Raw genomic sequence first — 11,604 nt, forward strand, 5'->3', positions numbered from 1 at the left:
ATTAAGTGAGTTAGAAATCTCTGGGCAGATTAGAGACTAGAATATATATTTTAATGAAGTCCCATAAATACCAAATTTGGGGCATTGAAATTTGGGAATCTCTGATTCAGAGAAAGAAGTTAAAATCAATTTTCCACTAGATGGCATCATCCAGTATTTGAATTAATATTTATTCCTGCTTGTACTTTTCTTTCTGATTACAAAGATTTGCTTTTATTTTGCCAGTGGTTGCCTTTATTTGATGACATTTATTTTAGGAAAAAAAATCATAAAAATTTTATAATAAATTACAATTATAATGAATTCACAGAAATAAAGGGTCTAATAGGTAAATGGACAAAAAATATGAAATTTATAAAGGAGAAAATGCATTTGATTAATAAATACACACAATATCAATAGTAAAGTAATGCAAGTTTCAAACATCAAAGAAGTTTCCATTTTTCATCTATTAAAATAGCAAATATTTTAAAAAACATAATTAAAAAAAAAGATTTTATTTATTTGAGAGAGAGAGCACAAGCAGCGGGTAGCGGCAGAGGGAGAGGGAGAAGCAGACTCCCTGCTGGATCCCAGAACCCTGAGATATGACCCGAACGGAAGGCAGACACTTAACCAACTGAGCCACTCGGGTGCCCCAAAACATAATTCTTTTTTTTTTTTTTTAAGATTTTATGTATTTGACACATAGAGACACAGTGAGAGAGGGAACACAAGCAGGGGAGTGGGAGAGGGAGAAGCAGGCTCTCCGCTGAGCAGGGAGCCCAATGCGGGGCTTGATCCCAGGACCCTGGGATCATGACCTGAGCCAAAGGCAGACGCTTAATGACTGAGCCACCCAGGCGTCCCCCAAAACATAATTCTTAATATTGATCATTTATTAATTTATCGAAGGTCCACTACGTGGCAGGTACTGTCTGAATTAGCTGGGGTTCTCCAGAGAAACAAAATTAATCATATATATATATATATATATATATATATGTATGTATTATTTATTATGAATCAGCTCCTATGGTTATGGAGGCTGAGAAGTCCCACAATTTACCATCCCGTTGCTGTTCTATGGGATGGGACAAATGTGTAATGACATGTATCCACCATTATAGTATCATACAGAATAGTTTCACTGCCCTAGAAATCCCCTGCACTTTACTTGCTCGTCCCTTCCTCTCCCTTAACCCTTGGAACCACAGAAATTTTTACCATTGCCATAGTTCTGCCTTTTCCTGAATGTCATATACTTGGAATCATACAGTATGTAGTAGCCTTTTCAGATTGGTTTCTTAGCAATATGCATTTAAGGTTTCTCTGTGTCTTTTTATGATTTGATAGTTCGTTTCTTTTTATTGTTGAATAATATTTTATTTTCTGGATATACCGTAGTTTATTTATCTATTTACCTATTGAATGACATCTTGGTTGCTTCCAAGTTTTGGCAACTATGAAAAAAGCTGCTATAAACATTCATATGCAGGTTTTTATGTGGACATAGGTTTTTAACTCATTTGGGTAAATACCAAGGAATGTGATTGCAGATCGTATGGTAAGAGTGTATTTAGTTTTGTAAGAAACTGCCAAACTGTCTTCCAAAGTGTACCATTTTGTGTTTCCAGCAGCAATGGATAATTCCTGTTGTTCTACATCCTTGCCAACATTTGGTGTTGTCTGCCTTTTGGATTCTCACCATTCTAGTAGGTGTGCTGTAATTATCTCCTTATTTTAACTTGCAAGTCCCTGATGGTGTATGAAGTTGAGCATCTTTTCATATGTTTATTTGCTATCTGCATATTATCTTTGGTGAAGTGTCTATTCAAATCTTTTGCACATTAAAATTGGATTGTTCATTTTCTTACTGTTGAGTTGTTTTTTTTTACTGTTGAGTTTTAAGAGTTCTTTGAACATTTTGAATAACTGTCTTTTATCAGATATGTCTTTTGAAATATTTTTCCCAGTCTGTGACTTGTCTTTTCATTCTCTTTATATGTGTTTATTATACCAGGGTAAATCAAAGTTCAGGATGCTGAGACAGATATAAATCAGAAATATTTTTTCACCGAGGATCTTTTATTTTCACTCAAGATAATCTTAAGTAACCAACATCTATTTCCTCCATGCATTCTTTAACCTTCTGATTGCAGGGTTTCTCTCCTTTGCTGCTAAACTCTTTCAAAGGTGGGAGTACAGATTTTTGACCCCAGGTAACCCTAATTTATGAGAGGCAAACAAAAAAGAGGTGCACCCATGGTCAAGCATTGTGGTCCTTGTTGAGCCACTATTTCTCTCCCAGGAGTGACTGCAAGATAATTTACAGTGATAACATTCATTTACAGCTTGACCTTTCTCTTTTGGCACATTGAAAGTCAAGTCTCCTTCCAATGTCATACAGCGATATTAACAAAGTAGAAAGAATGCAAATATTTCTCAGTGTCAGTAATGTAAGATATAAAAGTGGAGACATTCCATCCTCTGTTTCATTCCCTTGTTATAATTAACACAAACCATCTTGTGGGGAATGGAGCGACATACTTTGATGTATTTTGCTTTGTATGTGATAGTTTAACAAGTTAGATATTCATAGACACAGACAATTGGCTAAGAACTCCCAACCCCACTTCTTGCGAAGGGTTCTTGGCACAGTGGCTTATAAGGCCCTCAAAAAACTACCCTCTGCCTCTCCAGCATCTTCTCTCACTGTGGCCACTTCCATCTTGTCTTAGCCATTCTGAATTATTTGCTGTCCACTAATACTCTAGGCTGTTCTATAGCTCCATGTCCTTTGCTCATGCCATGACATCTTCCTCAAATATCCTTTTCTCCATTTGTCCATCTAAAGCACTTACTCATCTTTAAGACCCAGTTTTAACAATACCTCTCTTATGAAGATTTTTCTAACTCCCTCCTTTTCCCTGTATGCTGGGTATTAGCCAATTCATCCATCATGTACAATGGTACACCACAGACACACACACACACACGCACGCACTCACGCACACACCCAAGACACCTAAACTACTTCACTGCAATTATTCATTTATATGTCTGTCTCCCCTACTAATCTGTAAGATCCTTTAGGTCCCATACCATCTATGTTTTATTCTTTTATCCCCTGCATCTAGCACAGTGACTGGCACATAGGTTTTATTTTTTTTTTAAGGATTTTATTTATTTTTTGAGGAGAGAGAGAAAGAGATAGAGAGCACAAGAGGGAAGAGGTCAGAGGGAGAAGCCGACTCCCCGCTGAGCAGGGGAGCCCAATGTGGGACTCGATCCTGGGACTCCAGGATCATGACCTGAGCTGAAGCAGTCGCTTAACCAACTGAGCCACCCAGGGCACCCGGCACATAGGTTTTTTTAAAGATTTTATTTATTTACTTGAGAGAGAGAGGAGGGAGCACAAGCAGGAGTAGCAGGCAGAGGGAGAAGGAGAAGCAGGCTCCCTGCTGAGCAGGGAGCATCAACACGGGCTCGATCCCAGGATCCCAGGATCATGACCTGAGCCGAAGGCAGACGGCTTAACCAACTGAGCCACCAAGCACCCCCCATTGGATAGATTTTTAAAAAAGCCTATAAAATGAATATAATAGGTGGTACCAAATGTTTAGTTGTTCCTCTCGTCAGCAGAAAAAAGTTATTATGCAGTTATACAACTTGCCAGGATACATACCAGTGAAAAGAATTGCTCAACAAACTTTTCTCTTCAATTTAGAGAAATATTCACATAAACTCTTTTCCAGCCCAGTTATAATTTGAGCAAACATAAGTAGGGTGGAGAGGCGCCTGGTGGCTCAGTCAGTTTAGCATTTTCGGCTCAGGTCATGATCCTGGAGTTCCAGGATCGAGCCTGCATTGACCTCCCTGCTCAGTGGGGAGTCTGCTTCTCCCTCTGTCCCTCCCTCCCTCATTCTCTCTCTCTCTCTCTCAAATAAATGAAAAAAATCTTGAAAAAAAAAAGGGTGGAGGTACTAGAAGGAGTACTATATTAGATCTGTCTTCTAAAGTTTTTTGCTTGAGGTTATGCATTTTTAAAATTTACATAAAAGTTACAAAGATAAAACAAAGAATTCTTATATACTCTCACTGAGATTTCCTAAGTTAACAACTCTATAGCTAGTTTTTAAAAAGCTGTTTGAGACTAACTTGGCAGACATGAGGCTTAACCACTTCAAAACAAAATAGAAAGCATTTTCTTGTATTACCATGGTACGGAGATCTAAATCAGGAAGTTAATATTGATACAATATTATTATAAGATCTACATATTAAAATTTTACCAGTTGTCCCATTAATGTACTTCTATAGCAAAAGAAAAAAAAATTTCTGGTGCAGGATCCAGTCCACAATCAAACATTGTATTTAGTTCCTGTGTCTTATTCGTCTCTTTTAATATGAAATAGTTAAAAAAGTAGTTGTTTTTTGTTTTTTTTTTCATGATTTTGACATATTGAAGCATACAGGCCAGTGACTTCTCAGCAAGTCCATTCCGTGATTTGGATTGTATATTTCCTCATGATTAGATTGAGGTTATGCATTTTTGCCAGGAATAGCAGAGATTGATGCTATGTCCTTTTTCAGTTCTTCATACTAAGAAGCATTACTCCTGGTGCTAATTCTGCACATTTTACTAAGGTGGTGCCTGCAAGATGTCTCTGCTATAAATTACTGTTTTTCACTATGTAATTAAGTATTATATGGGAATTATGTAAGTATCTTATGGAGATGAGGTTATATTTAAGGCTAAACAAAACAGAGCAAGTTTCCTAAGTGATCTAATGGGAAATTGTTTAGCTTTGTTATTTGACCTTCCTAGAGATCACATATAAAAATTAGAAAACTGGGGGCACTTGGGTGGCTCAGTTGGCTGAGTGACTGACTCTCCATTTTGGCTCAGATGGTGATCTCGGGATCGAGCCCTGCCTTGGGCTCTGCGTTCAGTGCAGAGTCTGCTGGACGCTCTCTCTCTCCTTCTCCCTCTGCCCCTTCCCCTGTTTACTTGGTCTCTCTCTCTCTCTCTACCTCTCAAAAATAAAAATAAGTAAAATCTTTAAAAAAATTAGAAGACTGTTTAAAATGGAAATCTTCTGATATTTTGGAGGGTTTAGCCTCAAAATTATTTACAAAAACAAGGTGTGGCTCTGTATTCGGTTGAACTGAATTTTAAAGCCTTAAGTAAATGGAAGTTTTGCATTCAGCAGCTCCTGGGGGATTACACTTGAATAGGAATAGCGGCAGAACTCTTGTTTCTATGATGTCTATGCATTTGGCTCTTCCAAAACCCTCTGACAGGAAGATAATGTCCTATGTTATTAGTCATACCTTATAATCAAAAGAACAAGCTTATGTTGGTGTTGATGAATCCTGAGTTCTGGTCTGTTTGTTCACCCACGTATTCTTAAAAAGAGAACTATGCTGAAATTGTACAGGTGATTTGATGCATGTTTACTTGCTCTCTGGAGTTATATATCTAGCACAATAAATAGGATGTTTCAAACTATTCTTTCAAATGCATCTATGTCATTGTAAAGGAATCATGGAGTTCTTTTAAATCCCTAATTGGTAATTTTTTTTTTTTTTGCTATGTTGGGGTATAATTTTTACAGATAAAAATTGCATATATTTAAGGTATATAATGTGATGTCTTGATACACATATATATTGTGAAATAATTACTGCTATCAAGCTAATTAAAGTATCCATCACCTCACATTTTGTGTGTGTATATAGTGAAAATATTTAAGATGTACTCTCTTACCAAATTTTGTTTTTAAAGAATTTATTTATTTGACAGAGAGAGAGAGAGCACAAGCAGGGGGGCAACAGGGGGAGAGGCAGAAGCAGACTCCCCTCTGAGAAAGGAGCCTGATGCAGGGCTCGATCCCAGGACCCGGGGATCATGACCTGAGCCGAAGGCAGACGCTTAACCAACTGAGCCACCCAGGAGTCCCCCTCTTAACCAAATTTCAAGTATACAGTACAGTATTATTAACTATAGTCACCAGGCTATATATTAGATCTACAAAACTTATTCATCTTTCATAACTGAAACTTTGTACTCTTTGACCAACATCTCTCCATGTCCCCCACCCCCCAGGCTTGGCAACCACCACTCTACTTTCTGTTCCCATGAGTTAGATGGTTTTAGATTCCACATATAAGTGAGATCATGGGTATTTGGTTTTCTGTGTCTAGCTTATTTTCACTTAGCATAATGTGCTCCAGGTTCATTCATGTCACAAATGATGGGATTTCCTTATTTTCTAAAGGCCAAATAATATTTCATTATATATATATTTATATACATATTTGTATATATCTCATATTCTCTTTATTCATTCACCTGTTGATGAACACTTAGATTGATTCCATATCTTGGCTATTGTGAATTATGCTGCAATTAACATGGGAATGCTGATATCTCTTTGAGATACTGATTTCATTTCCTTTGGATACATACTTAGAAGTGGAATTTCTGGATCCTATGGTAGTTTCTAGTTTTATTTTTTTGAGGAACTTCCATACTGTTTTCCAAAATGGTTGTACCAATTTACATTCCCACTAAAGGTATAGTGAGGGTTCCCTTTTTTGCACATCCTCACCAATGCTTATTATCTTTTAGCCATAATACCCATTTCAACATGTGTGAGGTTGTATCTCCTCGTTTTAGATTTGCATTTTCCTGATAATTAGTGATGTTGAACATCATATACCTTTTGGCCATTTGTATGCCTTCTTTTGAGTACTGTCTATCCAAGTCCTTTGCCCATTTAAAATCGGGTTATTTGTTTTCTTGCTTTGAGTTAAGTTCCTTTTAATATTTTGGGATATTAACCCCTTATCAGATGTATAGTTTGCAAGTATTTTCTCTCATTTCATAGGTTTTTTTTCCACTTATTGATTGATTCTTTGCTGTGTGAAAGCTTTTTAGTTTGATTCAATCTCTTTGTGTATTTTTGTTTTTGTTGCCAATGCCTTTGGGGTCATATTCAAAAAAATCATTGCCCAGACTAAGTCAAGAAATATTTTCCCTGTTTTTCTTCTAGTAGTTTTACAGTTTTCAGGTAAACATTTAAGTCTTTAATCCATCTTGGGTCAGTTTTTGTATATGTTGTGAGATAGGGTCCAATTTCATTCTTTTGCATGTGGATAACCAGTTTTCCCCACACCATTTATTGAAGAGACTACCTTTCCCCTTTGAGTGTTCTTGAGATCTTTATGGAAGATCAGTTGACCATAAATGTGTAGATTTATTCGGGCTCTCTATTCTGTTTCATGGGCCTATATGTCTATTTTTATGCGGGTACCATATTGTATTGATTACTATAGCTTTGTAATATAGTTTGAAATCAGGATGTGATACCTTCAGGTTTGTTCTTGTTGCTCAGGAATACTTAGGCTACTTGAGGTCTTTTGTCCCAAATGAATTTTAGGATTATTATTATTTTTTTATCTGTGAAAAATAGCCCTGGAATTTTAATAGAAATTGCATTGAACCTGTAGATCTCTTTGGATAGTAATGGACATTTTAACAATATTAATTCTCACAATTTGTGAACATGGGATGTCTTTCCATTTATTTCTGTCTTCTTTGATTTCTTTTACCAGTGTCTCATAGTTTTCAGTGTACTAATTCTTTCATCTTTTTGGTTAAATTTTATTCCCAAGTATTTAATTTTTTGGATGCTATTATAAATGGGATTGTTTTCCTAATTTCTTTTTTGAATAATTTGTTATTAGTGCATAGAAATGCAATTCATTTTTGTATATTGATTTTATATCCTGCAACTTTATTACATTTATTTGTTTATATGTGCTAATAGTTTTTTGGTGGAGTCTTTAAAGTTTTCTGTATATAAGGTCATGTCATTGACAGAGACCATTTCACTTCAACAAATCTTCCTTTCAGATTTGAATGCCTTATATTTCTTTTTCTTGCCTAACTGCTCTGGCTAGGACTTCCAGTACCATGTTGAATAGAAATGGTGAGAATGGACATCGTTGTCTTGTTTCTTATCTTAGAGGAAAAGATTTCAGCTTTTCACCATTGAGCATGATGTTAGCTGTGGGTTTTTCCTATATGGCCTTTGTTATATTGAGGTATGTTCCCTCTAAACCCACTTTGTTTAGGGTTTTTATTGAATGGATGTTGTACTTTGTCAAATACTTTTCTTGCATCTATTGAAATGACCATATCATTTTTATCCTTCATTCTGTTAATATCATGTCTCACATTTATTGATTTGCATATGTTGAGTCATCCTTGTATCCAGGGATAAATCCCACTTGATCATGGTGTATGATCCTCTTAATGTGCTCTTGAATCAGTTTGGTAGTATTTTGTTGAAGACTTTTGCATCTATATTCATCAGGGATATTGAGCTGTAATTTTCTTTTTTGTAGTGTCCTTGTCTGGCTTTGATCTCAGGGTAATGGTGGCCTTATTACATGAATTTTGAAGTGTTTTCTTCAATTTTTTGGAAGAGTTTGAGAAGGATTGGCATTAAATTTCTCTAAATACTTGTAGAATTCACCAGTGAAGCCATTAGGTTCTGTACTTTTTATTGGGGGGGGATTTGATTACTGATTAAATCTCCTTACTCATTATTAATCTATTCATATTTTTAAAAATTTCTTTATGATTCAATGTTGGTAGGTTGCATTTCTAGGAATTTATCTTTTTCTTGTAGGTTATCTAATTTGTTGGCATATAATTGTTCATAGTAGTCTCTTATGATCTTTTGTATTTCTGTGGTATTAGTTGTAATGGCTCTTCTTTCATTTACAATTTTATTTATATGAGTCTTCTCTCTTTTATTATTAGTTAATCTAGCTAAAGGTTTGTCAATTTTGTTTATTTTTTCAAAAAACCAACTCCTAGTTTCATTTATCTTTTTTTTTTGAGGTTTTTATTTACTGATTTATTTGAGAGAGAGCGAGTGAGTGAGCGAGCATGAGGAGGAGCAGAGAGAAAGGGACAAGCAGACCCCAGGCTGAGCGTGGAGCCCCATGCAGGGCTTAATCCCCACAGGGGGCTCAATCCCTAGGGCCCCGAGATCATGACCCAAGCCAAAACCAAGAGCGCCCAACTGACTTGGCCACTCAGGTGCCCTTCATTGATCTTTTCTATTGTGTCTCTATTTCATTATTTCTGCTTTGATATTTATTATATTCTTCCTTCTGCTAACTTTAGGCTTAGTTTGTACTTTTCCTAGTTCCTTGAGGTGTAAAGTTAGGTTGTTTATTTGAGATTTTTACTTTTTTTTAAAGATTTTATTTATTTATTTGACAGAGACACAGCGAGAGAGGGAACACAGCAGGGGGGAGTGGGAGAGGAAGAAGCAGGCTTCTTCAAAAAGTTAAAAAAAAGAGGGGCTCCTGTGTGGCTCAGTCATTAAGCGTCTGCCTTCGACTCGGGTCACGATCCCAGGGTCCTGGGATCGAGCCCCACATCGGGCTCCCTGTTCCGCGGGAAGCCTGCTTCTCCCTCTCCCACTCCCCCTGCTTGTGTTCCCTCTCTCGCCGTGTCTCTCTCTGTGAAATAAATAAATAAACTAAATCTTTAAAAAAAAATAATAAAATAAAAATGGGATTCCCTATTAAAAAAAAAACCACTCATAGATCATTCTCCAAAACAGATCAAATATTAGGCTATAATACAAGTCTTAACAAATTTAAGTATCAAAAGATACCATATGCGGTATCTTTTCTGAACACAATGGTAGGAAACTAGAAATCTGTAACAGAAGGAAAATTAGAAATTCACAAATATGTAGAAATTAAACAACACACTCTTGAATAGCCAATGGGTCAAAGAAGAAATCAAAAGAGTAATTAAAAGTATCTTGAGACAAACAAAAACAAGCACAAAACATACCAAAACTTACAGTATGCAGCAAAAGCAAGTCTAAAGGGGCCATTTGTACTGCTAAATGCCTACATCTAAAAAAAAAGGGGCTTCTGGGTGGCTCGGTCAGTTAAGTGTATGACTTGATCTCAGCTCAGGGCTCAAATCTCAGGGTCTTGAGTTCAAGCCCCGTGATGGGCTAAAATAAAAAAAAATAAAAATTTGGCGCTTGCGCTTGGGCTGGGTGGCCAGTCATCAGACGTCTGCCTTCGGCTCAGGTCATGATCCCAGGTCCTGGGATCGAGCTCTGCATCAGGCTCCCATTACACAAATTGCAGTATCCCTAGCTCGAAAGTGATTAAAATCCTGCTGCTCTCGTGTGATTTAACCTAACAGAATGAACACAAAATAAACTCATTATTTCAAGCCACTGATATTTGAGAGTTGTTTTGACTTTACTATAATTAAGCATATCTTAACTGATTGTTTCCCAAAGGGCAAAGAAGTCCCTGCTAAAATATTTGGTTATTATTCACATTTATACCACTATTAAGGAGAAATGAAATATGGAAATATTTGAATTATTATCTTTACATGAAGAAATCTACATTAGGCTTAGTTTAGAATTTTTCCTGAAAAACAATTTTTTGTTTTTGAAGCTCTGCATCAGTACTGTTCTCCAGAGTGGTTGCATCAATTTGCATTCCCACCAACTGTGCAAGAGGATTCCCCTTTCTCCACATCCTTGCCAACACTTGTTGTTTCTTGTGTGGTTAATTTTAGCCATTCTGACAGGTGTGAGAGTAACAGCTTTATTGAGATAAATTCATGTATACACAATTTACACATTTAAAGTGTACAATTCATTTTTTTAGTATTCACAGAGTTGCACAGTCATCACCAGGATCAATTTTGGAACATTTTCATCATTCTGAGAAGAAACCCTGTACCTATAAGCAGTGACTCTCCATTTCCCCAATCCCATCTCACCCCTGGCCCTAGCAACCACTAGTATAATTTCTGTCTCTACAGATTTTGCCTGTTCTGGATATTTCCTATAAATGGAATCATATAATAGATAGTTTTTGTGACCGGTTTCTTAGATTTAGCATAATGTTTTCTAGGTCCATCCATGTTGTAGCATGTATCAGTACTTCATTCCTTTTATTGCCAAGTAATATTCAATTGTATGGATATACCACATTTATTTTATCCATTCATTGGTTGATAGACATTTGGGTTGTTTGCAAGTTTTGTCTATGAATAATGCTATTATGAACATTGTGTTAAAATTTTGTATACCTGTACATATGTTCTTATTTTCTTGTGTATGTACCTAGGAGTAGGATTGTTAGGTCATATGATGACTCTGTGTTTGACTTTTAGAGGAACTTTCAGATTGTTTCAAAACAGTGGTACCATTTTCATTCCTTTTTTTTAAAAAAATTTTTACATAATGTCTCTACACAACATGGGGCTTGAACTCACAACCTAGAGATTAAGAGTTGCACACTCTATAGACTGAGCCATCTAGGTGCCCCCCCCCCTTTTAGATTCCTACCAGCAATGTTTTAGAGTTTCAAGTTTCCACATCCTTGCTAGGACTTGTTATCTTATGTCTTTCTGATAATAGTCATTTTAGTGGGTGTGTGTAGTATGTCCATGTGGTTTTGATTTGCATTTCCCTAATAGCTAATATATTGAGCATCTTTTTTTGTTTATGACCTTTTTTTTTAAAGATTTTATTTATTTATTTATTTGAC

Source organism: Zalophus californianus, chromosome 2 (genome assembly GCF_009762305.2).
Source record: "Zalophus californianus isolate mZalCal1 chromosome 2, mZalCal1.pri.v2, whole genome shotgun sequence".
Classification (NCBI taxonomy): domain Eukaryota; kingdom Metazoa; phylum Chordata; class Mammalia; order Carnivora; family Otariidae; genus Zalophus; species Zalophus californianus.